Source organism: Pan troglodytes, chromosome 3 (assembly GCF_028858775.2).
Source record: "Pan troglodytes isolate AG18354 chromosome 3, NHGRI_mPanTro3-v2.0_pri, whole genome shotgun sequence".
Taxonomy (NCBI): Eukaryota; Metazoa; Chordata; class Mammalia; order Primates; family Hominidae; genus Pan; species Pan troglodytes.
Genome location: NC_072401.2, coordinates 35065879 through 35093330, shown reverse-complemented (window position 1 = coordinate 35093330; position 27452 = coordinate 35065879). Strand labels below are relative to the sequence as shown.

The 27452-nt window shown below is 33.5% G+C and overlaps 1 long non-coding RNA gene across 1 annotated transcript in view; it reads left to right on the top strand.

Moving 5' to 3' along the window:
• Positions 1–2130: 2130 nt before the first annotated feature.
• LOC134809824 (uncharacterized) overlaps positions 2131–27452 on the top strand; it is a 140891-nt gene continuing 115569 nt past the window's right edge. The window contains exon 1 of the long non-coding RNA XR_010156382.1: positions 2131–2400. This is a non-coding gene — a long non-coding RNA (uncharacterized LOC134809824). The remainder of the gene's footprint in view (positions 2401–27452) is intronic.

Genomic DNA, 27452 nt, shown 5'->3' with positions numbered 1-27452 from the left:
AGTATTGTTAACTACAGGCACAATGTTGTATAGCAGATCTCTAGAACTTATTCATCTTGTATAACAGAAATTTTATGCCTGTTCAACAGCAACTCAACTCCCATTTTCTCCTACCCCCATCCCCTGGCAACACCATTCTAGTCTCTATTTCTATGAGTTTGACTAATTTAGATTCCTCATATAAGTAGGAATATGTAGTATTTCTCCTACTATGTCTGACATATTTTACTTAGCATAATGTGTTTCGTATTCATCCATATTGTCTCATATGGCAAGATGACCTTATTTTAAAAGCTGAATAATATTTTATTATATAAAACGAATGTGGTGATTCCTCTGTAATGTATGAAGTGAAGGTTTTTAAAGACACATATATAAAAGGTATTTCTTGGAGTGCTACTGAGCTGCATGTTGATAATAATGTAATTTTAGTGAATGTATGTGGTGACAAATCTCTAATGCTTATAGTAAAGTGCTTAAATATATATATTTCTAAGAGTGCAAAAAAATCCATTATATATATATGCACCACATTTTCTTTATCTATTCAAGCATTGATTGACAGTTGGGTTATTTTTTTCATACCAGAGCTATTATTGATAATGAAATAATTATTAAAAATATGAAAATGCATATATACAAAATCTTATATATAATATGATAATTCTAAGAGCGTAAAAAATTCATTTTATATATCTGTACCATATTTTCTTTATCCATTCGTCCATTGATAGACAGTTGGGTTGTTTTTTTCATACCAAGGCTATTTATGAATAATGCTGCAAAGAATATGGCAGTGCAGATGTCTTTTCAAGATCCTGATTTTGATTATTTTGGCTATACACCCAGAAGTGGGATTACTTGATCATATGGTAGCTCTATTTTTAATTTTTTTAGAAACTTCCATACTATTTTCAATAGTAGTTGTACTACTTTACATTCCCAGCAACAGTGTAGAAGTTTTTCCATTTTTCTCCATTCTTGCCAACACACAGACACACACATATATTACATACGTGTGTGTATATATCCATATATATAATAGCCATCTTAACAGATGCATGATGGTATCTCATTGTGATTTTGATTTTAATTTTCCTTAAAATTAGAGAGATTGAACATTTTTTAAAAAATAGATGTAGAGATTTTTAAATTTTATTTTGTTTTAGATTCGGGGGTATATATGCAGGTTTGTTACATGTGTACTCATTGTTTAGCTTTTGCTTGTAAGTGACAACATGCAACATTTGATTTTGTTTCTGAGTTATTTCTCTTAGGATAATGGCCTCCATGCTGCTGGGAAGGGCATGATTTTATTTTTTATAGCTGCATAATATTCCATTATGTATATATGCCTCATTTTCTTTATCTAATCAACCACTGATGGACACTTAAGTTGAGTCTATAACTTCGCAATAGTGCAAAAAGGACTTTGTAAATAATGCTGCAATAAACATATGGGTGCAAGTGTATTTTTCGTAAATAATTTATTTTCCTTTGGGTAGATACCCAGTAGTGGGATTGCTGGGTTGAATGGTAGTTCTATTTTTAGTTCTTTAGGAAATCTCCGTACTGTTCTCTATAGGAGTTGAACTAATTTACATTCCCACCAACATTGTATAAGCATTCCTTTTTATTCACATCTTCACCAAGATATATTGAATAACTTCATATACTTGTTATAAATCTGTCTCTCTTTTTTTGAGAAATGTCTATTCAAGTCCTTTATCAATGTTTTAATTATGATTTTTTTTGAATTGTAAAACTTCCATATATATTTGGATATTAACCTGTTCTCAGATACATGATTTGCAACCATTTTCTCCCAGTACATCGACTGCCATTTAATTCTGTTGTTTCATTTGCATGCATATTATTTTTAGTATGATGTAGTTCTGCTCGTCTATTTTTGCTTTTTTGGTGATGATTTCAGAGTCAGATCCAAGAAAGCTTTACCTGGACCAATGTAATAAAATTTTTTCTCCTATATTTTCCTGTAGGAATTTCAGTTGTAGGTCTTAGGTACAAACCTACAATTAATTTTGAGTTGATTTTTGTTCATGTGTAATTTCATTCTTTTTTTTTTTTTTTTTTTTTGACGGAGTCTCGCGTTGTCTCCCAGGCTGGAGTGCAGTGGCGCGATCTCGGCTCACTGGAAGCTCCGCCTCCCTGGTTCACGCCGTTCTCCTGCCTCAGCCTCCAGAGTAGCTGGGACTGCAGGCGCCCGCCACCGCGCCCGGCGAAGTTTTTTGGTTTTTTTTTTTTTGTATCTTTAGTAGAGACGGAGTTTCACCGTGGACTTGATCTCCTGAGCTCTCGACCCGCCTGCCTCGGCCCCCAAAGTGCTGGGATTACAGGCATGAGCCACCGCGCCCGGCCGCTAATGTCATTCTTAAACAGGTGGGTATCTAGTTTTCCTAAAACTATTTGTTTTAGAAACAATTATTTCTCCATTGTGTATTCTTGGCACGTATGTTAAAGATCAGTTCATCATATATGGGTGAAAATATATGACATGGGCTCTCTATTCTGTTCCATTGCTTTATATACCTTTTTCAATGCTAATACTATAAAGTTTTATTTATTGTAGCACTGTAATATATATTTTGAAATCATAAAGCCTGATGCCTCTACCTTTTTTTTTTTCTTTCTCAAAATTGATGTGGCTATTCAGGGTCTTTTGTGGTTCCATGTGAATTTTAGGATTTTTTTCTCTTTCTGAAAAAAAAGCCACTGGAATTTTACCAAAACATATGAAATGCAGCAAAAGCAATACTAAGAGAGAAGTTTATAGTGATAATTAACCCCTAAATTATTTTAAAAGCATACATTAAAAAGGAAAGATCTTAAATAAACAACTTAAGCTTAGCTCCAAGGAACAAGAAAAAGAAGAACCAGTTAGACCAAGGTTAGCAGGAGAGAAATAATAAAAATTGCAGCAGAAATTTTTTTAAAACACAGAATGTAGAAACAATGGAAAAAATAAAACAGTAAGAGATGGTTTTGAAAATATATACAAAATTGACAAATACTTACCCAGAGTAAGAATAACAGAGTAGACTCAAATAATATCAGAAATAAAAGAGGAGACTTTGTGACTAATACCACAGAAATACAAAAATTATGAAATAAAATTAATATTTATATGCCAATAAACTGGATAACCTAGAATAAAATGATAAATTTTTAGAAATACACAACCTAACAATACTGCATCTTGAAGAAACAGAAAATTTTAAAAGTACAATATAGAATAAGAAAATGAATCAGTAATAAAAACTCTCCCATCAAAGAAAACCCCAAAATCAAATGGCTTTTCTGGTGAATTCTACCAAAAAATTAAATAATTAATACCAATATTTCTCAAACTCTTTAATAATTGAAGATGAGGGAACACTTTCAAATTCATTTTCTGAAGCCAGAATTACTCTGATTCCAAACCAGACTAGGACACTATGAGAAAATAAAATTACAAGACAATATCCCTTATGCATATACATCCAAAAATCCTGAACAAATACTAGCAAACCTAATTCAGAAGCATATTAAAAGGATCATAGAGTAAGATCATCTGTGATTTATCCCGGAATTGTAAGGAAGTTTCAACATACAAAAATTAGTTAATGTAATATACCACATGGACAGAATGAAGGATAAAAATTATATGATTATCACAATAGATGCAGAAAAAGCATTTGACAAAATTCAACACTGTCTCACAATAAAAATTCTCAACAAAGTAGTTATAAAATAAATTTATCTCTATATAATAAAAGCCATATATGAAAAACACACATTTGGTATCACATTAATGGTGAATATCTGAAATCATTAAGATTGAAAAGAAGGTAAGGGAGTCCACTCTCATCATTTCTATTCGTCATAGAATTAGGAGTCTAATAGCCAGAGCAATTAATCAAGAAAAATAAATAAAAGGCATTCAAATTGGAAAAGAAGAAATTAATTATCTCTCTTTCCAGGAGGATTGATATTATATGTAAAGAACTCTGAATACTCCAATAAAAAACTATTAGATCTAAAAGAAAATTCAGTAAAGTTTCAGGATACAAAATCAACATAAAAATTTAGTTTTATTTCTGTACAGTAACAATGAACTATCCACAGAGAAAATAAAGAAAAAAATAACATTTATAAAAGCATGAGAAAAATAAAATTTATTTATTTATTTATTTTTGAGATGGAGTCTCGCTCTGTCGCCCAGGCTGGAGTGCAGTGGCAAGATCTCAGCTCACTTTGTAGATGTGATTAAATTGGAGATTTTGAGATGGGGAGATTATCCTATAGCCTCTGGGCAGGCACGATCTATATATTAACACAAGGGTCCTCATAAAGGAATGAGGAGAGTAGGAGAGTCGGAATGAAATGTGGTGATGGAAGCATCCATCAGATTAATGTGACCACAGAAAGGAAACCACAAATCCGTGAAAGAGGCAAGCTTCTTGGTTCTTGGAAGGCAAATCTATTTATTCTCCCTTAGCGACTCCAGAAGGAAGGTAGCTCTGTCAATATCTTGATTTTAGCCTAGTGAGATACATTTTGAACTTCTGACTTCCAGAACCATAGCATAATAAGTGTATAGTCTTTGGGCTACTAAGTTCAAGGTAATTGGGTATAGCATCAATGGGAAACTGAGACTAGGCAAACTTCTCTATTCCTCAAAGGAGATATTTAAACCACCTGCTTTTTCTTCAAATGTTTACCTCCTTTCTTACCCTTAGCACAAAATTTACATCCTACTTTGTAAAAAAATAAAAAATAAAAAATTAACCAGAAAAACCCTTCAACTTGCTGCAGGTAACCCTGTCTTCACACTCAATTTTCATAGGCAAGTCATACACAAGTATTGTAGACATTTCCATTAATGAAAATGAAGAAAAGTAACCTCATTAAACAGATAATATAGAATCAATGCAAGTAAGTGAAAATCTGTTCCTTCTAGCCTTCAGCCAACAGGAGATGTAGAATGTTAGTGCTATACTCACACACACACACACACACACACACACACACACACACACAAGAATTTGGTAAGAAAAGCAAGTTTTAGAGCTAAAATGAGAGCTTTACTTTGGACACGTTGCCCAACTGTCATCTGAATATCATATTTACAGCAATAAGATATTGGAGTTGAATAAGTCAAGGTTAAAAGTAATCTAGTCCAAGTATCTCATGTTTTGTTTAATGTAAGAAGCATAACCTATACAAATTAAATGACTTGGCCTAGGTAGATATACATATAAGTGGTAAAATCAGGACTGGATTTTAAGTCATCTGACAATAATTGCTTTCATTTAGATGCTAATGACTCTATATAAAATATTTTTTCTTGAAACACCTCTAAAAATCCCAAAGGCAATGTATTAATTTTATTAAACACTTTAATTCCTAGCCTGAAATGATAGTTTAACACTTTGTTCTGTATTGTTAGAACCTGCCATTCAAAAAAATTATGAATTTAATTCATTGAAAAATTCCTTATTATTTTCTCTTTACATAAATAATTCTTGTCATTCCCATTTTAAAAGGCAGATAACTTATCATTATGCACTACATATTGCCAACAATGAGGCTCACAACTTTTGCTCTTTTTCAACAACTATAATTTTCTATAATGATGTTATACATTCTCTATTGTTTGAGTCTTTCAATATCAATAGGCAACTGAATATGCATCTCAGACTACATAACAGGCACATGACCATTGTAATCTTTACTTGCACAATATTTATGTGTGACTCAAATGCCAATAATACTGTAGTCTTCCTAAACTCTATATTTATGTTATAAAGTTTGTGCTTATACTTGTAAATAGCAACCAAACGTACTGAGAGACAACCACATTACAGCTAAAATTGTGTATCTAACTTCATCTTACCTCCTTGCAATAAGCACATACACATAATTATGTGAAAGTAGAATTTAAATCAGTAAAAAAATACTTCTAGAATAATTTTGGATGAAATATAAAAATAAATAATATAAAAAGTAGATGGACTATAACTCATCTAATTATTTACTCTGAATGGTTCCAACTTCATATATATTATTCTACATCTTCATAATCTATTATGTTTTGACATCCTCATAGTGTCACAGCTACTTACACTATTGTGACATTGATGTCAGAGATACTTTAGTTACTAAAGAACAATTTTTATTTGTATTTGTTCAATGCCTCAAAACTGTCTAATTAAACAATTGACAACTGCCTTTCTTGAACTCTTAGCCATTGATTATAAATTGATAAATAAATTTGATATACTTGAATAGTATATTAGGAATGGTAGGAATGGCAATGCAAATGGACTTTTCAGACATCATAAAACAGATTATTTGTATATTTAAATATTATTAATGCTATTGTATCAATACTAATGTTTTTAAAATATTAACTTTTTTGTTATTCATTATATCATGTCTTGTAACATTCATAGTCTCTAAGGCTTAGGTAAATTTGCTATATGTTATCATTTTTATCACTAACTTGGATTCTTCTTTGAAGCCTGGACATTGTGACATGGTCCACATTGACTCAAATCTTAGGCAGAGGCCTCTAACATTTAAAAAATTTACTTGATATGAAATACAAACCTTAGGTAGTTGACTTAAATAAAGATTTTAATTTTACACAAAGTAGAATTTTCCAGAATTTAGGTGCATTGTAACATTTATATAGCATGTGATACCTAGCATATAATCCTATCATGATTATATATAGATGATCTATTAGCATTGTTAAAAATGTATAGGTTTCTCATTAGTATTTTATAATAATTAGTCAGGGCTATTATAATTAGAAAAGGTTTAATTTCCTATGAGATGAGAAATTACATATGCATATTTAACTCTCATCTTTTAGGTTATTTTTCTAATTTGTCATTTAAATATGCTGTTACACCTTCTTTCTAATTTATTTTTGTGTAATGTCCATCAACATGAACCAGATGGCGGACTCTCCTCCCATCTTCTTATTTTATATGAGCAACTAATACTAATAATTACTTTCTATTATTTGTGTTGCTCTTGATGTTTGGAGTACTGCTTTAAATAACACAAGTTTCTGTTCACTCTTTTATGATCTGTACAAAGTAACTGATTTATACCAGTAATCCTAAGAAGACACACCTGAAAAAGATAATAAAATACTAAACCCATAAACTACCATACTACTAATAATTAGAACCATAAAAATGTAAATATTATATTACTGTTTATAGCTAACTTTATTCATCACAATTAATATTAATCTTTATGTTTCCATTAATCATCACTATATACTTATGTCATTATCAAGGTTGAGCTTATTGTGATAAATCCTTATTATATTGTTGATGTAGTTGCTGTTTGCTTCAGATAAAATGGTCATAGCTTCAACTATGGGTAAACCTTTAGCTAGCTTCTTTGTTGTTTTATGACTATGTTGCAATTAAAGCATAGCACAAACTCTAAAGGCAGACAGACAGAATTTCTATCCTATCCCTGCTAGCTCTGTAATCTTAACAAGTTATTTACTCTCTCCGTGCTTATCTGTAAAATGAAGGAAATAATGGTTCCAACCTCACAATGTTATGATGAGAATTGAAGAAGTTAATCCCTGTGAAGCAACTGAAACAGTTCTTACTAAACACTATAATTAAACTTTTAATAATTAGTATTAAACTTTTAATAATTATTAGCTATCACCACTATAGTTTTGTTGTTGCTATTATTATATTATTTTATTATTAGACATAAAAGAGTATTCTAGTAACACCTTTATTTTCTATTTTAATATGTGGAACCAATACTTCCCCAAGCATTTTGGATTATTTTTAGTGTTAGTTTCTTATTAGATGCACAAATCTAGGAGTAGCAGGGTGTAGGATGGCACAGAGTTTTGGTGGGCAAGAGTGCTGCTGTTGATGTTGAGCCAGTCTTTGTAAAGAAAATGTCTCTTATTTGGAGTTATGAGATTTCATTGACCTTTTCAGTGTAATTTTATGGCAATGTCCTTTAACATTTTAAGCAGGTTTATGGATATACAATTCATACCATATAATTCATTCATTTAAAGTGTACAATTTAATGGGTTTTGGTATGTTCATAGAGTAGTGAAACCACCACCAAAGTCTATTTCAGAACATTTTCATCTTATCACAAAGAAATTCTGTAACCATTAACAGTCACTCTCAAGCTGACCCCTCAAATCTGCCCATCCCGAGACAACAACAAATCTACTTTTTGTTTCTACATATTTTCCTATTTTGGACATTTTATATGATACACTCATATAATACATGACTTATTTCACTTGGCATAATGTTTGCATGGTTTATCCATGTTGTAGCATGTATTATTGCTTTATTCCTATTTATTTCAGCAAAAAAATTTACTCTGTGGATATCCCATATTTTTTACACCCTTTCATCACTAGATAGACATTTGGGTTGTCTACACTTATTGGCTTTTATGAATAGTTCTGCTATGAACATCTAGTATCTTGTTTGTAGTGTCTACATTCAGAGCAGCACTAACTTAATAACAAAAATTTCCAAGCGTAAATTATCTTAATGAGTAACTCAAAAATCAAATGTAGCATTTAGAAGAATAAGAAAATTTACTGAAATAAAACAAATGAGCTATCATGGAAGGACATTACCAAAAGAAGTGACAACTATAATAGAGAATGTCATCAGCAGCTGAACAATTATGCAAAAAAAAAAAAAAAAGAAAAAGGAAACAACAACCACTACTAGAGTATTTGGATAAGACAATTTGAGCTAAAGTTATATAGACAATTCACCATAGTTACCACTTCTAAAATCAAGGCAATAATAAGATAATTTTGGAGCTCAAATTAATTATGTATATGCATATAATTTATACTCATTGTTAGTACTTTTAGGAATATTTAATGGTTGCTTTTATATTAAAAAATATAACAGTAACATGTCTAAAACTTACACTTCTTAAAAAGGTATCTTACTACAGGGAGAATTCTTAAGCTCTGAATAATGGAAATAAATTCCAGTAGTTCATGTCATAACTGGGCATGTAGCAGCAATGGTGATATGGTTTGGCTGTGTCCTCACCCAAAACTCATTGTAATCCTCAGAATCCCAAAGTGTCAAGGAAGAGACCTGGTGGGAGGTGATTAAATCATGGGGGCAGTTTCCTCCATGCTGTTCTTGTGATAGTGAGAGAGATCTAGTGGTTTTATAAGGCAGTTTTCCCTGCTCTTACTCACACTCCCTCCTGCCGCCTTGTGAAGAAGGAGCCTGTTTCCTCTTCTGCTATGATTATTAAGTTTCCTGAGGCCTCTCTAGCCATGTGGAACTGTAAGTCAATTAAACTACTTTCCTTTCTAAATTACCCAGTCTTGGACACTTCTTTATAGCAGTGTGAGAATGAACTAATATAGGAAATTGGCACCATGGAGAGTGGGATACTACTATAGAGATACCCAAAAATGTAGAAGCGGTATTAGAAGTCGGTAACAGGCAGCAGTTGCAACTGTTTGGGGGGGCTCAAAAGAAGACAAGATTTGGGAAGGTTTGGAACTTTTTAGAGACTTCTTGAATGATTTTGACCAAAATGCTGATCATAATATAGATAATGAAGCCCAAGCTGAGGTGGTATCAGATGGTGATGAGGAACTTCTGGGAAACTGGAGCAAAGGCCATTCTTGCTATGCTTTAGTAAAGGGACTAGCAGCATTTTGCCCCTGGCCTAGAGATCTGTGGAAGTTTGACCTTGAGAAAGATGATATGAAATTGGAACTTATGTTTAAAAGGGAAGTAGAGCATAAAAGTTGAAAAATTTGCAGACTTGATGAGGTGATAGAAAAGAAAAAAAAACATTTTCTGGGAAGAAATTCAAGCAAGATGCAGAAATTTGTGTAAGTGACAAGAAGCCAAATGTTAATCATGAAGACAATGGGGAAAATATCTCCACGGCATGCCACAGATATTGGGGTTAGACCCTCTCATCACAGGCCCAGAGGCTTAGGAGGGAAAATGGTTTTATGGGGCAGTCCCAGGGCCCCCCTGCTCTGTGCAGCCTCAGGACTTGGTGCCTTGTGTCCCAGCTGCTTCAGCTCCAGCCATGGCTAAAAGGAGTCAAGGTACAGCTCAAGCTATTCCTTCAGAGGGTGCAAACCCCAAGCCTTGGCAGCTTTCACATGGCATTAGGCCTGTTAGTACACAAGAAACAACTGAAGTTTGGGAACCTCTGCATAGATTTCAGAGGATGTACGAAAATGCCTGCATGTCCAGGAAGAAGTTTGTTGCAGGAGTGGAGACCTCATGGAGAACCTCCTCTAGGAAACGTGGGTTTGGAGCCCCCACACAGAGTCCCCACTGGGGCACTTCCTAGTGGAGCTGTGAGGAGAGGGCCACTGTCCTCCAAACCCCAGAATGGTAGATCCACTGACAGCTTGAACTGTGCACCTGGAAAAGCCACATACACTCAACACCAGCCAGTGAAGGTAGCGAGGACGGGGGCTGTACCCTGCAAAGCCACAGGCACAGAGCTGCCCAAGAACATGGAGCCCACCCTTTGCATCAACGTGACCTGGATATGAGACATGGAGTCAAAGAAGATAATTTTGGAGCTTTAAGATTTATTGACTGCCCTGATGGATTTCAGACTTGCACAGAGCTGTTATTCCTTTGTTTTGATCAATTTCTCCTATTTGGAATGGTAGGATTTATCCAATTCCTGTACCTCCATTGTATCTTGGAAGTAACTAACTTGCTTTTGATTTTATAGGCTCCTAGGCAGAAGGGACTTACCTTGTTTCAGATGGTACTTTGGACTTGGACTTTTGGGTTAATATTGGAATGCATTAAGACTTTGGGGGACTGTTGGAAAAGCACGATTGTATTTTGAAATGTGAGAATATGAGATTTGGGAGGGACCAGGTGCAGAATGATATGGGTTGGCTGTGTCCCCACCCAAATCTCATCTTGAATTGTAATCTGCATAATTCCCACATGTCTAGGAAGAGACCTGGTGGAAGGTGATTGGATCATGGGACGGTTCTCCTATGCTGTTCTTCTGATAGTAAGTGAATATAAAACCACAAGTTCTGGTGGTTTTATAAGGCAGTTTTTCCTGCTCTTGCTTACACTCTCTCCTGCCACCTTGTAAAGGTGCCTGCTTCCCCTTCTGCCACAATCGTAAGTTTCCTTAGGCCTCCCTAGCAATGCAGAACTATGAGTCAATTAAACCTCTTTCCTTTATAAGTTACCCAGTCTCAGGCAGTTCTTTATAGCAGTGTGAGAATGGACTAATATAAATGGCAAGGTGAATAAAATTATGGTTATTTTATATTTACAACTTCCATAGGAAGTAACTATCTACTTAGCGTTTACCATCAAGTTTGAAGAGAATGCTTTGTTAGCTAAATGTCAAAGTGTCTCCTGAAAATATTTTAGTAATATTTTTAAAATAGTATCAAAGTATAGCAAGTTATGCAACACTATAATCTCACACTGTTTTTTGTTAGTCTAAAGGCAGTTTATTCTCTTTAATGCATATTTGAAGAAAAATTATGTCAATACATGATTATAACAAAAGCAGAGAAATATAGATGCTATTCACATATTTTGTATTTCCATTCAATTTTTAACATATATTTATTATCATTTTTTAGGTTGATAACCCTTCTGTTGAAATAATTCTCCTTCCTACTTACTGTAGGAACATTCTGTATTATTACATACTTATTTCACCTGGAGTTGAAATATGGATAGTGATCACATATTCCTAAACAATTTACGAAATGAATTTTATACTTTACATTAAAGCATCATTTGTAACATTGTGTTTAGAATAATAATATTAAATATAGAATAACTTGGTCAACATTTTCGTGGTTTTAAGACATTGGTTCTTTTTAAACTTTTCTACCTTTCTTAGGCATACTTATTCATACACCATATTTTAATTTGAAAATGCCAAATAAACATGGCTTATTATTATAGTGGAGAAAAGTGACTTTTAAACAGAGCTTCAAGCAGAAGACAAGAAGTTCATTCACATTTTAAAATATTGTTGTTAACTTCTTTAACTGGTATGTTACCAACAATTTGTAATTGTATTTTATGCTTATACAACTATAAAGAATACCTCATTTTCCAAGTGAAGTTAGATTAGTATACTATAGCCAGGGTTTTAATTCTGCTTTGTCAAAGATATGAAACACATTTTTTAATAATAAAAATATCAACTTTGAACACATGCGTTACTAATATTCATGTTTCATATCACATTTTGTCAACCAATGTGATTTTAATACCATTATTCTGCAATTTGACATTATTAAGGAGTTATCATTTGAGAATTTTTGTCATCTAGTTGATATTGTTTTAGTTTTAGTCAATAGCACCAGAAGCCTCTTTTTAGAGTGGCAATATATTACTCTACAGTGGACATCTATAGTAGAATGAAGAATGGCTGAGATCACTCATAAAACAGCCTTATGTTGTTCATGAGGGAATGAGTTGAAATGGTAGTGTAAGCCTTGAGGGCAATGTTGTAGATATCAATTTTAAAGTATGTTCTGCTTGTAATAAATAGTAACTGCATCATAGATTGGTCTTTTCACTCATAATTTTTGAACTCTTGTCCTGTTAGTCATTATGTAATTTATTGATCTAAGAAAGGTATTCATGAAAGAACATTAATTCTTTAAAAATTACTAGCATACCCACCCTTCCTACACAAATGCAGAGTAAGTCAACCAAAGACCACAGCATTACCCAGTTTAATCTCTCATTTCATCCTTCCATCTTGCCTATATTCATCTAAGTAGGATCTTTAGTTACCATCAGAAAATATCACCATAAGAAAATAAGAAGCACTTATTTCTTACACTATATGTCAAATATAGATGTCAGGATTGATAAATAGATTTATAAGCCATTTCATTTCAGGAATGCCTTACCATACTGATTAATAACTATCTCCCGGTTATATAAGGCCAGAAAGCCAAACTTAAACTCTATGCTAGTGACTGAAAATAATTATTGTGTTTACTGAAGGATGGGAATGAAAGATTAAAATAAGAAGAAGATACGAACAACAACTAAAGTCTGATTTGGTGTAAGATTTTCTGACTTTAATTAAAATGAAGCAAATATGATTATTAGAAAATGTATTATAGGAATTAAAAAATATTTGACTATAAGTTGCCTCATATCCTATAATAAAAATCCTAAGCATACTACTATATAAAATGAGTATATTATGTTGCAGCTATATATAAAATTTTCAACTTGTCCTTACTAATTAACTGATAGTGGGACTTACCAGTGTGAGATAGTTGCAACAATCTCCTTGTCTTTGTGTTTCAGCTAGTGCTTGTCACACATTTCAACATTTAGCCTAGATTGCCTATCTAATTTTTGCTTTGGGATTCTAAGAAATTTGATTTTCAGCTTTAATCTTTTAAATATATCAATTTGCTATGGCATTTTAGTTTTTTAAAAAAAATTTAAATGGGTTAGGTAGCAATTTTGTTTTTAAATTTAATCAAAATTTATTAAATGCAACAAATTACATCATTTATATTTTTTATAGAGTATAAGTGGTTTTATAGAGTATAAGTGGTTTTAACCACTTATACTCATGACAAAAATTTTAGATGCAAGGTTAAAAATATGTAAGGGGATATATATATATGTATATATATATGTTGGTTTTTGAACAGATAGATAGATAGATAGAGATATATAGAGAGAATATTAAAGCAAAGAATTTTGAAAGGAATGGCTTAAAAGTCGTTACACATTTTTAAACTTCTTAGCCAGGAGTTCTTAATTGGAAATGAAGGTGGGAGTGTACCTTAGGAATTTATGTGCAATATGTTAGTTTAGGTGAATTTTTTCAAATTATTCTTTTATGAATAATTATTGTGAGGTTTTTGAGCCAATGAGTGAGCCAAAGTAGTGTGAAATCAGATCACTATATATCTCTGCAGCACTGAGCTCAACCAAATTTCACTGTCTTTCCAAAGTAACAATATTATAAAAATAAAATTTAACAATCTAAATTTGTGGGGATTTGTCTCTATAAAAAATATAAAATAATCATATAAGAAATATTTTTGGTTTTTTAAAAAGGTAGGAAAAACAGTCACTTCCCTTAACGTCATTTGATGTCTCACTAAAGTGTAATCCATGAGTCGTGGTTTAAAAAACTATTTCTAGGCTGAGCAAGGTGGCTCACGCCTATAACCCCAGGACTTTGGGAGGCCAAGGCGATCGGATCACTTGAGGTCAGGAGTTTGAGACCAGCCTGGCCAACATGGTGAAACCCTGTCTCTACTAAAAATACAAAAACATGAGACAGGCATGGTGCTGTGCACCTGTAATCCCAGCTATTCAGGAGGCTGAGGCATGAAAAATGCTTAAACCATAGAGGTGGAGGTTGTAGTGAGTCGAGATCATGCCACTGCACTCCAGCCTGGGTAACAGAGCAAGATTCCATTTCAAAAAGAAAAAAAAAAAAAAAAAGAATAAAAACAAAAAAAAATTCTAAAAAAAAAGAAGTTATTTATTTTCAACCATCTAGGATCAATTAAGTTTAGTAGCCTTAGCTTTTTATCTTTCCTAGAGTTGTTTTTCCATAAATTCTTTTTTTGTTTGTTTGTTTTTCCATAAATTCTTATACTTCATATCTGTTTTAAGTTTCTAGCATATTATTATTTTTTCTTTTATTATTATCCTTTAAACATTGGTTTAGAAAAGAGAATGGCAACAGTTAATTAATTTGATAGGGTATTAACAGGGTATTAATTAAAATGAAGAATCCACAGCTGAGCTCTCAAGTACTTTTTTAGGAAGGCTTCATATATGTTAAAATGCACTATATTTCTACACTTGTGCTACCTATACATGCCTTATTATTGGCTCAAAAATGGGGTGTGTACATGTGGCTTTTGTTTGTATAATATGATTTGTTTGTGTAATTTTTTTTGCTAAAGGTAATTATGTGGAATACGAACAGGAAGGAAAACCCATTATGTACACTCCATTTTTTCTTACAGTAGTTTTCAAAGATAAATTTGTCATTGAATCTGCTTTGGATTTGGGCTTCTGTATAATATTTTATTTGAAAAAAGATTCCTGTGACAAAAACTTAATTTTTTCATGTTTAATTTATACGAGTACATAGTAGGTGTATATATTTGATATAAGAGGTTTGATAGAGGCTTAAGGTGTGCAATAATCACATCAGGGTAATTGAGGAATCCATCACCTTAAGCCTTTATCATTTGTTTGTGTTGAGAACACACCAATTCCACTCTTTTAATCATTTTAAAATATGCAATATGTTATTTTTGACTGCATTCACCCTGTTGCACAAATACTAGGCCTTATTTATTCTATTTTTGCACCCATTAACCATTCCCAGTTTTTTTCCCTACTCTCTACTGCTCTTTCCAACCTCTGATCACCACTGTTCTACTCTCTATCTCCATGCATTCAATTGTTTTTAATTTTTAGCTCCCACATATGAGAACATGTGAACTTTCTCTTTGCATGCTCTTATTTCACTTAACATAATCATTTCTAGTTCCATCACTGTTGTTGCAGATAACAGGATCTCATTCTTTATGGCTCAGTCTAATGGAATCATGTTCCATTTTGTATATATATTACATTTTATTTATCCACTCATCTGTTGATAGACACTTAGGTTGATTCCAAACATTGGCTATTGTGAACAGTGATGCAATATACACAGGAGTGCAGATACCTCTCTAATATACTCCTTTCCTTTCTATTGGATATATACATGGCAGTGGGACTGCTGAATCATATGGTAGTTCTATTTTTTAATTTTTATTCTGTTCTCCATAGTGCTTTACTAATTTACACTTCCACCAACAATGTATGAGGATTCCACTTTCTCCATATCCTTGCAGCCTTTGTTATTGCCTGTCTTTTGGATAAAAGCCATTTTAACTGAAGTGAGATAATATCTCTATCTCATTGTGGTTTTGATTTGCATTTCTCTGATGATTAATGATAATGAGCATTAGTTCGTATATCTGTTGGCCATGTGTATGCTTGTGACTAAAATTTTGAAACATATCTGATTTACTACCTTTGGCATAAAATCTTGATTGTACCACTTAGTATGTTACTAATATATATCACAGGACTGACTTCTCTAAATGTTTGTTTCCTTACCTTGAAGGTAGGTATAGTAATGCCTGCCCCACTTCCTCTAGGGTTTGATGGAAAGAAAAAGCTGGTGAATTTAAGAGGATTATGTAAAACAGTAGTGAAAATAACAAATGAAAATGGAATATCGAGACTCATTACAACTGCTAATAATACTAAATATATACTTTTCAGACATTAAGGGATACTTTTCTATTTCAAGGTTCTGAGATTTTTGAGCATTGCCTGCTCATCATATTTAATATTTTTATGTTGCAATTTTTTTTAGTTCAAACTTCACCGCTAATTTCTCTGAACAGAATAGTCTGTCTTTACGCAGAAATACCCTCGTGTCCTTGTAAAAATATTCGTTTTCTGTACCATAAGACGACCTTTTAGCTATCATTTCTTAAGATATTGAGACTAAAGTTTAAATTTTATTCTGATGGTAGCTGCAAAAAGCTAAAAAATATATATATTTTTAGTTTTGTTTACTAAAATATTCTTAGAAATCATTGGTCATCCAAATAAAAATAGACGTGCATGCATATGTGGTCATGTGTATTCCTTTGAATCAGAATAAGAAAAAAAAGCTCATTATTAAGTATACAATAATTAAAATTCAGAAAATTTTTTAAAGCTTCTTTTTGTGAAGTTATATGCTGCCACAGGATAGACATCAGGTCTTTCTCTATTAAAAACTTCATAGTTCTGTTAATTATCTTAGTACAGTATCAGTAATATTTATACTTAAATTCACTGAGGAAAGGTAATGTTTGTAAAGGGAGACTATTTCTGAATATTTGTGTAAATTTATGTAATTTTGCCTACTAATAGACAAGCCGTGGAAAAACTAATGGTTTATTTCTGCCACTAAGAGACAATTTTTTTTAAATGTATTATTTGGCAGGAATATGTGTTAGTCCCAAAGAGCAGAAGAGGGTATGTATTAGAAATGAATTTATTTACAATCCACAGAAAACGTTTCTAATATGTGATTTTGTCTATTGAAATGTTCCATAAGAAGTGCATGTTTGGGTAATATGTATGACTAAGAGTTAATCATATATTCTAAAGCAAAATATAAACCAATGAAAATAATACAAAATACATTATAAAATAAAGGCTTAGTGACAATATGATTTATTTAAATGGCACCTTGGAACCTGATATTCTCTTAAACATAGAAAGCAATGTCTGCCTCATAATAGATTTATTTAGACGAGTTAGTGGGTGCAGCGCACCAGCATGGCACATGTATACACATGTAACTAACCTGCACATTGTGCACATGTACCCTAAAACTTAAAGTATAATAATAATAATTAAATACATTTAAAAAAGAAATTATATTGTTGTAACCACTAAAATGTTGTTCATGAAATTACAGAGAAATTTAATTTCAAATTCAGATTTTCATGATTTTGTCCAGTAGACCTATGTAATCTTAAAGACACAAAAACAAGTTAAGACCACTACAGCTATTTAAAAACAACGAATACAACCACAGCCTATTAAGCAAAATGGTCATGTCAATTCTTTCTAGAGTTTTCCATCCTCATACCATGACTCAATAGATCTCTTAGGTCTAATTCAAAAAGAGAAAATTCAAACAAGCTAAAGTTTCTTGATTCTTGAATTGCTTTCTGGATTTGTTTTCAGAATAAAGCACTCACAAAGCATTATGTTCAAATGTTTTCAGTGATGTTAACTGGTAATTATTACTTGCTGGATAAATAGCTGAACAAAATGTTAGTATTTTTAATCTTAAGTGGACAACTCGAGGAAGAAGAGGCCCAGAATTTTTCAAGCCCGGCATGGTGGCTAACACCTGTAATCCCAACACCGTGGGAGGCTGAGGCAGGTGGATCACCTGAGGTCAGGCATTCGCGACCAGCCTGGCCAACATGGCAAAACCCCCTTTCTACTCAAAATACAAAAATTAGTTGGGTGTGGTGGCACATGCCTGTAATCCCAGCTACCTGGGAGGCTGAGACAGGAGAATCGCTTGAACCTGGGAGGTGGAGGTTGCAGTGAGCCGAGATCATGCCACTGAACTCCAGCCTGTGCAACAGAGTGAAACTCTGTCCCTCCACCAAAAAAATAATAATTCTTCAGTGTTTCTTGAGTTAGAAAGAACAGCTATAGTGTTGTACTTTCTTTCTATAAAATAACAATATATGCCCTCATTTGGAAAAATATAATTTAAAATAAATAAAAGTACTAAAAGTATTTTTGTAACAGATAGCACAAATTTATTATAATTTTCCAGATGAAAATAAATTGAATAAGGCAAGGAAAACACAAACTCATCTGCTTTATGTTCCCCACATAAAGAAGACTCAATATACAATGATTAATACCAGAAGACTCAATATGCAATAATTAAAACTAGTAAATCATCAGGATGATTAATTGCATTAATCATGAACTAGCTTTAAATAGTTAGCCCAATAAATAAAAGAAATCTTCCCTAACTCCCAAGTGAATTACACAGCAATTTCAAGAGTTTATCTTATACATTAATGGAGATTCACCTATACTAAGACCTGAGACTTACAGGTCCAATGGGAAAAGATATATTTATAGCAACAAAATAAACTTATCCAAAGATATTACATAAAGTAACATAAACAAAATGCACACATATTTAAGATTTTATTTTGTACCATAGTCAATAGTAATTGAAAAAAGTATTTAAAATATTGCTTTTATGCTAAAATTATATTTCTAGTGGTTCCTGATATTGCCATAGGCTTACAAATAGCAAAACAGATAGTAGCTCATTTATATACAACCTATTATGTACCTTTTCCCTAAATTTCTATCAAACACAACATAGAACACCATGGAATGGAGGAAAATGTTCCTAGTTTTCCTGCAGGATAGTCCACTTTGGTCAAACATGTATCTTCCCTAAATGATGTCTACTCAGAGCCTCATTTGTCTTCTCTAGTCATCTGTGATATATTATTAGAAGTCATTTGGGTAGATTTAAATCTGTACATAAAAGAGTAAGCAGTAGGAAGACAAATGAAAGGTCAATAAAACAATACCACAAATATGCCTTTCATTCATTCATTCCAAAGATATTTATTTATAATTTTCCTTGGAGAAAAACAGCCAGATGAATAGCACAAAGGCCATAGTTGCAGCTTAGAACACAGTCTCAGGAGTGACAGTCATTAATCATATGAGGAAAATTGGCATATGATGCTAAGTGTGGTAAAGATATATTTTTAAAAGCCACAGTCGCTCATGCCTGTAATCCCAGCACATTGGGAGGCTGAGGTGGGTGGATCATCTGAGGTCAGGAGTTCAAGAACAGCCTGACCAACATGATGAAACCCCATCTCTACTAAAAATACACACACACACAAAAAAATAGCCAAGCGTGGTGGTGCATGCCTGGAGTCCCAGCTATGCCGGATGGATGCTGACGCAGGAGAATCGCTTGAACCCAGGAGGCTGAGGTTGCAGTGAGCCAAGATTTTGCCACTGTACTCCAGCCTGAAAAAAAAAAAAAAGCCACAATCCACTGTCTCGCAGTCGAGTCTTTGACTTGAGTTTGAATAGGAGTTGGAAAGAGGTCAGAGGGAACAGCATGTTCAAGATCCTGAGATATCAAGTAGCATAGAATGACTGAAGCACTGGAAACACTTGTTTGTCTAGAAAAAATAAATATAGATAAAGAGGAGTCTGCAGAGTTAGGCAGTGGGTGTGTCATGTAAGATTTTGTGGGACTTTGGCCTTTGTTTTAAAAACCATGGAATGCTAATGACAGGAATTAAGGACACTGGGAGGTCGAAGATGACATGGTCAGATTTACACTTTGCAAATAACAGTTTAGATGTGGGTGCAGGGACATTAGTTCATAGTTATTATTAGTTTTCTAGATGAGAGATGATATTAGTTTGGAAGATGTTGCTAACTGAAAAAATAGTGCTGAACAGTGGATGGAATGTAGAGAAATTAAAGACTTAAAGAACTAAATCTTAAAATAATTTTTTGTAAGTTAAATATAAAACATTGTTTAGCAAGATATATCAAGAAGGACTTGATTTCTACCACAAGCAAATAAACTGGGTCACCTAAAGAGAAGACATGAAAGAAGACACAGTCAGGCAAGGAAAAATAATAAATCTGTCTTTCATTTTCATATTAAAAAAAAGATGCCTGTAGTCATCCAATACAAATTCAAATAGTCAACTAAATATGTAGACTGTGAGGTAATAAAGTGTTGATTCTTGCTTATTTCTCTTTTGTGAACTGTAAAGAGAAGTATTGACTTGCTGGTCCCCTCAAAAATCTATAAACTACATTCCAATAATGTGAGGCATGTTCTTCTAATCACAGAGTGAGGAATCAGCCATTTTGATTTGTTAAGAGACAGCAACTTCCTGAGATGTTTATTTATTTTTGAGCACATAACGTGGTGGTTGGCATTTACTCTTGGTTTTCATAATTCATGTTGATTTTAAAAGTAGTAAGGAATCTGATTAAAAAACCTACATGTTGTTTTTCAAGCTTGACCATAGGGAATTACAAAGGCTTTACCTGGCAGTCCTCATGGGGAAAAGCTGCCCTCTTCACATCAGACTTGGTGCACAGCACTGAGTGTACCCCAGGCTTTGAAGGGAGCTGTAGTCAAGGACTGGGGCCCTTCTGGCTAGTCATGAGCTTGTGCATATTTGCATTCATATTTGCATTCCTGGCCCAGAGTCCTTCATTCTGTTGTCAGAAGTCTTCTTCAGGCACCTCTGCCAAGGCCTACTTATGGATATAGGAGGGGGAAAACATGAGGACACTTTTCCCCACTGTGACTCAGTACCCAGTACCTCTGCTATCCCAGCCCTAACCCCAGTCTTTCATCCCACCTCAGGGTCCGTAAAACTGATGGAGCCTTTTGTTTGGGTCTCCCTGAATATTAAGACGACCCATGTATCTATACTGATCCATGTGACCCTCAACTAGAGTCGAGTTCCCTGGGGGGAAATAAAACAGGGAGGGATCAGCACTTTCTCCAGTTTTATCCTTTTGCTTACACCTTCATAGTAACGTATCAAAGGCTTCACTGTTACTTTTATTTTGGTTCCTTATAGCTTTAGTAGACTACTCTGGTATCTGGCAACTCGGCCCTTTCTCTAGTTCAGCTGAGTTGCTCGCAAATAACTTACCTATACTTTTTACCATAGTTTATGTCTTATAATCAGATTAAGTTACATATGAATTTGTAACTCCATAGTACATGGAATCATAAATGGGAAGGAAAACAGTCCAATATACAATCTATACTGAATTTTTAAAGCAACTGTTTTGTTTTGGAAGACAGCTGCATTTGGGGGCAATATATGTTATTCTACATGAAAATTAAGATCCTATATGTACATTAAAATGGACACTTAAGGAAAAGTATTTATGAATTATTTTCTTGTAAAATTTCTTTGGGCACCAAGTTTACTGTGCATTCTAGATTGAGCTTTATTCATTTTCAGGTAGTTGGTTGTTTAGTCAGTGAAATTTTATTTTACTTGTATGACTTAATCTGTTAAAGACATTTATTCTGAAAATTAGAGAATCACAGGAAAGCCTGTTGTTTAAAATGGATGATTGATCCTGGCTCATCATTTTCCTTGTCAACATTTGGCTTTTCCTCTCTGGCTTCTTGGAAAATCTAATTTGTGTGCTGCATGGGATTGGTTCTATTACAATATTTTTACTGAGTTTCTCTTTTTCAGTATCATTTATCTTGTAGTTGTTATGATTGCAGTTTTCACTGAATTTTTTCCTCTTCTTTGTGTTCTGTTATGTATTTCCCCAAGGCAGTGAGTCATTCTGGGAGTGTTAGGTAATTTGTTTTGTTCAGCAGATTTCTTGCCATGCATGTACTGTGCATTTAGCTTCCTTCAACTCTCCTTCCAAATGTTGCTTTGTTCTAGTAATCACTTTCACCTTTTTCAGTTCATTGCATGATGTAGGAGGCCGAGATTTTTGCTCTGTTTTATTTATTGTTATGTTCCAAGTGTATAGGAGAGTCCTTAACACATACTATGTGTTCATTAAATACATTTTGAGGTAATGAATTAAAGTAGGACTCGTCTTCCAATTTTCAATGTTGTCTTGTTAGGGGTGGCTTGTCAAGATTCTTACAATTACTTTAGTCCAAACTTTTAAATGTTTCCATTTGTGCTACTGCCCATTGTAGTTTTCTAAATGCACGAAAGCTTTTTGTGCTTTTGTTATTAAATCATATGGAAGAAATTTCAATTATGATTTTAATTTTGAATTAACGAGTTGAAATTAAAAACCTAGTAGAATCAAATAGCTTTTTACATAATATCATGAAATATACAGAATAATTTCTAACATGGTTCATTGCTCCATAATTTCGTTCCTTCTCTAAAGCCTGATTATTTCAATAGAATTGAAAATCTCACACAAAATACCACTGAAATAGCAAAAACACACATTCATTTACAAAGGATCAACCAAACAAAATAAATTTTCCTTTAAAAGTTGGCTAAAACATGTAAATGTATGAATTCATATATGCATATAAACAAAATATACCTTTTAAATATATTCTATAGTTTAGATAAATAGGATGTATTTATATGCATATCCTAAAAAAGAAAGAGTTGCCTCTTTTATTAATATTTGTTGCTATAAACCAGGAGAAACATGGTTCTTTTCAGCTTTGATTTTTTTAAATTGAAATGGCAGAACCAGATACACTCTCTATTTGAATTGCTATGTGTCAGTCTGGCCAGGACTTAATCCTCTGTGCTCTATAGTCGGAACCAATTAATGGATAGCCATGAAGTTGCTTGTTGGGTAAATTGCCCTTAACGATTGATAGTGCTTTCACAGGTTAAACACAAGAGACCTCAACTACAAAGATTTGTTATAAAAATAGGGTAATCAGATTCCACGAACATGTGATTATTTTAAAACCAATAGAAATGATCAAAATGTTAATTCACAGGACTGATATTGGGTAGAGAGACACAGATGAAGAAAAATAAATAAATAAATAAATAAACTATATGGAGTGCTGGATAATGAGAAATACTCTGGAGAGAAATTTAAGGAATAGTTTGAGTTCCTGAGTTTCAAAGTGTATGTTTGGAGGAAAAGTTGATTCTTAAAAGGGTGGTCATTGAAAATTTTGATATAAGGGTGCTTTCTGAGCAAAAAATTAAAGAAAGTGAATGAATTACTCATGTATACTTCTGGAAATATAATGTTATAAGCAGGGCTGGCTACATAATTTGTTGAGTGAGTGAAAAATGAAAGTGGGGGGGCTCTTGTTCAAAAGCAGGAAAGTAACTTCTTCCTTTCTCCCATATCTGTCACAACTTGTCATGAATTTTTAAAATTTACTATTTAATTACAGAATTCTATGGGCATGGGATGCTCATTGGGCAAGTATAGACCTTCAGGGGTCACTGGGGCCCAGCTTCATGACTTTGTGCACTCACTCTCCCCGTTTCTGCATCCAAGTCCCCACTGGAAGCAAAGAATTACAGTGACGCTGAGTGTGGGCAGAAAAGTGTATCGTTGAGAATTTACTTGCAGGAAAAAGGCAGAAGGTAGGATCTCATGTAAACCAAGACCCCCAGCCCATAACATTGCTCCATTTTCCTACTGGACTTTTTATAAAACACAAATTCAAAGATAAAATTACTGACAATTTCAATAGAGGGACTATAAAGCATTAAACTAAAAGTCGGTAGTCCTCTTTTAAATGTGGGTTTGTGTGGGATTGCCCTGGATACCAACCCATTAATCTATCCTTGGTTACAGAAAGAGAAAATATCAAGTACAAAAGCCAGGAACTGGGACTGTGCTAGAGTTTTTAGACCCACACACAACAGAGTGAGCAAAATAGAGAGTAATAAGAAGAAACAAGTTAGAAGTCTAAGACAGATTCAGATTGTTTAAGGCTTTATTGTAATTTTAAAGGTTTTGAATTTTATTTTCAGTGAAACAGACAGTGAGAAGTGATGACATTTTGAACCAGGGTTGTAGTGGTGAGAAATGATTTGCTTCTAGATATATTTTGAAAGTAGATATCACAGGTTTTCCTAACAAATTGCATGTGGCATATAAAAGAAAGAGGGGAGCCATGGATAATTCCAAGGTTTTTGTCTTCAGGGATATTAAAGTTAACATTCACAGAGTTTAAGAAGATCATAGTAGACAGGTCATAGGGAATGTGAATCAGGTATTTGGTTTTAGACAGGTAAACATTTGAAACTATTTAGTAATGGAAGTAGAGATAAATATTTGCTGAATTGATCATTCATCAGCTATTGAACTTGAGTCTGGAGATGAAGAGAAATGTCTGCATTGGAAATATAAAGTTGGGAGTCATCAGCATTGTACATAGATGATATTTAAAGCTACGCTTGAATGACTTTATCAGGAAAATAAGTGAATTTAGAGGAGAGATACAGGGATTGAACCCTGGGATACCACAATAATATACAGGAACCTGAGAAGGCACAAGGAAGGATACTAAAAGGGCAAGTGAGATAAGCAGAATAAAACACAATATGGAAGCCAGCTGAAGAAAGTATTTCTAGAATAAAACAGTAGTCAGCTGTGTCAAATACTACTGATAAATACTTCAAGGACTTACACTTGACCATCAGACATAGCAACATTGATGATATTAATAAACTTAGCAAGAGCATTTTCGGTGGGACAGTTAGGGGAAAGCACTAACGAGAGGCCCAGGAAAAAAAGAAAAAGAAAAATGGGAGAGAGTTGAGTTTAGACTACTTTATATAGAGAAGTTTTGTTGTGAGCAGAAACAGAATTGGGGAGTAGCTAGCAGAGAATGCTGGTCATATCACATGTTCCCATTTAGCAAATCTTAATGTTGACTCATAACACCTATGGGCAGAGGACATGCCTTACACTTCTTACATATCACTTGGCACTGATTACAAATAGCAACTTAAGTGAGATGTACAGTATTGGGCCTATAGAGATGAAGATTGGCAAGTGAAGTTTCAGGTGCCCAACTGTTTAATTATACTGTGATACTTTTAATTGTATTTTATTCACTTATTAAGACTGTTTTCCAAATGGAGTTGGGTTTACGAGTATAATTTCATGTGTCACAGAAATTATATTTTTATATAGCAATGCGTAAACACCAGTGATACTAGCTGTGCTTTTATTAGCCTTTTGTAATGTGGTATATTATAGAGATAATACATAAAATTATGTGGGTAACATCATTAAGGTGTGTAAATTAACAAGGGGTAAGTGATGCTTTTACAAGCCACCCACCCTCCTCCTCCAGGAAAACATCAACAATTAAGACAAAAAAAAAATGGCCAGAACTTTGTAGAAATCAAGGATTTCCAGCAGTAGTCCTGTGGTTCAAAGTCTCTAGTTTTAGGACACAAAGAATACTGCAAAGAAAATTCCGCCTAGGTGCTCAGTTAATCTGTGCCAAAATGGCAGGATATCTGATATGGTGAGCATAGAGGACGTGTTTTAGAACAGTACAATTGGACCACAATGACTGCAAGAACCAATGCTTTTCATATTGTTTCAGTGTGGTTTTGGAGACTGAGTAAGAAACAATATTTTGCCATTGACATCGAAACCTATAATTTAACAGACCAGAGAAAGGTCTGAGCTGATATGCAAACCGTGGAAAGTTAATAGTTCATTGTAATCAATTTGTGAAGTTTCCTCAAGCTACAATGAAGATGACGTTTGAATGGTTCCGTTTTACTAATGTTGAATGTTAGAATACATTTATATTAACAACAAATAGACAAGAATTAAGTCATACTGGCATATTCAAGTTACTTGTGTATCCTAGCAACACCAACTAATCTAGGCAGTAATGATAAATAACCAAACTATAAGGAACAAACCAGTTATTTTCTCTGTGCCTCAGTTTCCATATTTGAAAAATAATTGATAATTTCTAAAATGCTTTTTACCTCATATATTATAATTCACAAGGTTACTCTCAAGATGATGGATTTGTGTAATGCAAGATATACTTTGAATAATAGAAGATGACTAGATTTGGTATATAATCCAATAAATTGGTAGGACAAAGGAAGTGTTACAGAGAAATTTTTGAAATTTAAAAGTTTGTAAAATGAGAGCAGATATAAGTAAAGAGAGCCAGACAGGCAGACAGACAGACACTAGTTATTCCAGACAGCACTGTGGGGTCTGAAACTGGAAAATAAACAATTGTCAAAAGAGCTAAACCTAGGAACTACATTTGGTCTAATTGTTTTATAGAGAATAAAGGGGACAAAGAAATGTATCGGCAGCAGGCAGCTACTTCCACAAAAAATTGTAATATTGAGGAAGAATGAGGATATCAAATGAAAATAAGTAGTTCCAACTCATCATGTTCCATTTTATTTATAATATAAAGTGTTCATTACAAGTAAACATGCTGAATGTTCTTCAAATCTGCCTAATTTACCCTTAGTTAATATACCAAAAAAGAAACCAAGGTGAGAGAAAGGGTGTGATTTATCATGTATTCTGCTTATAGAGCTACCTGGCAAGGATATTTGGGAGGGATTTAAAACTCTTTTCCATCATATTTCAATTAAGAGAGAAGCTTCTGGAGTGACACTTTATTTCCTCACTTAGTTTTTATCTGAGAAGGAATTCTAACAGAAAAGTCTGGGAGAAAAACTAGGCATGTGTAACTCGGAGTAAGTCTTCCCAGCAAAAGCCTGCATTCCCATCACTTCTTAGCCATTTTCAGACTTAACAGTACACGTACTGTCTTTGTGGCTAGACTTAAAATTGAACATTTGCCTTTGAGTAACTAAAGTTTGCAATATTTATGAAAACTAAGGCTTAATTATAAAAAAATTATTAATAAAGCAATACTTTTACCTCCATTTGTCTAACTTTCATAATTATCTGTCCTTTGTTCTAATACCAGGCAGAGAAAAGGTATGTTACTTATCAGCAGCCGTGCTAAAACTTCAAACTGTGCCTTCCCCTTTCTTGATTCACGATCTAGTGTGGAGTGAGCTCTTCTGGACTAATAACTTCAGTGGGCCCAGTGGGTCTCAAGTCCCCATGAAGGTCTCTGCAGGTTTTGCTTCAAAGAAGAAAATGCATACTTAACCCTGTGTTTAACCATCTTTTAATCCCACTCAGTAGGCTCAATTGTACATTGCTTTCTCCCTCAGCTCACCAGCATGAAACAAAACAGAAGCTGTAGAGAAAGGATATCTAAAAGAGCATTGTTACTTGTCTGGCCTTCTG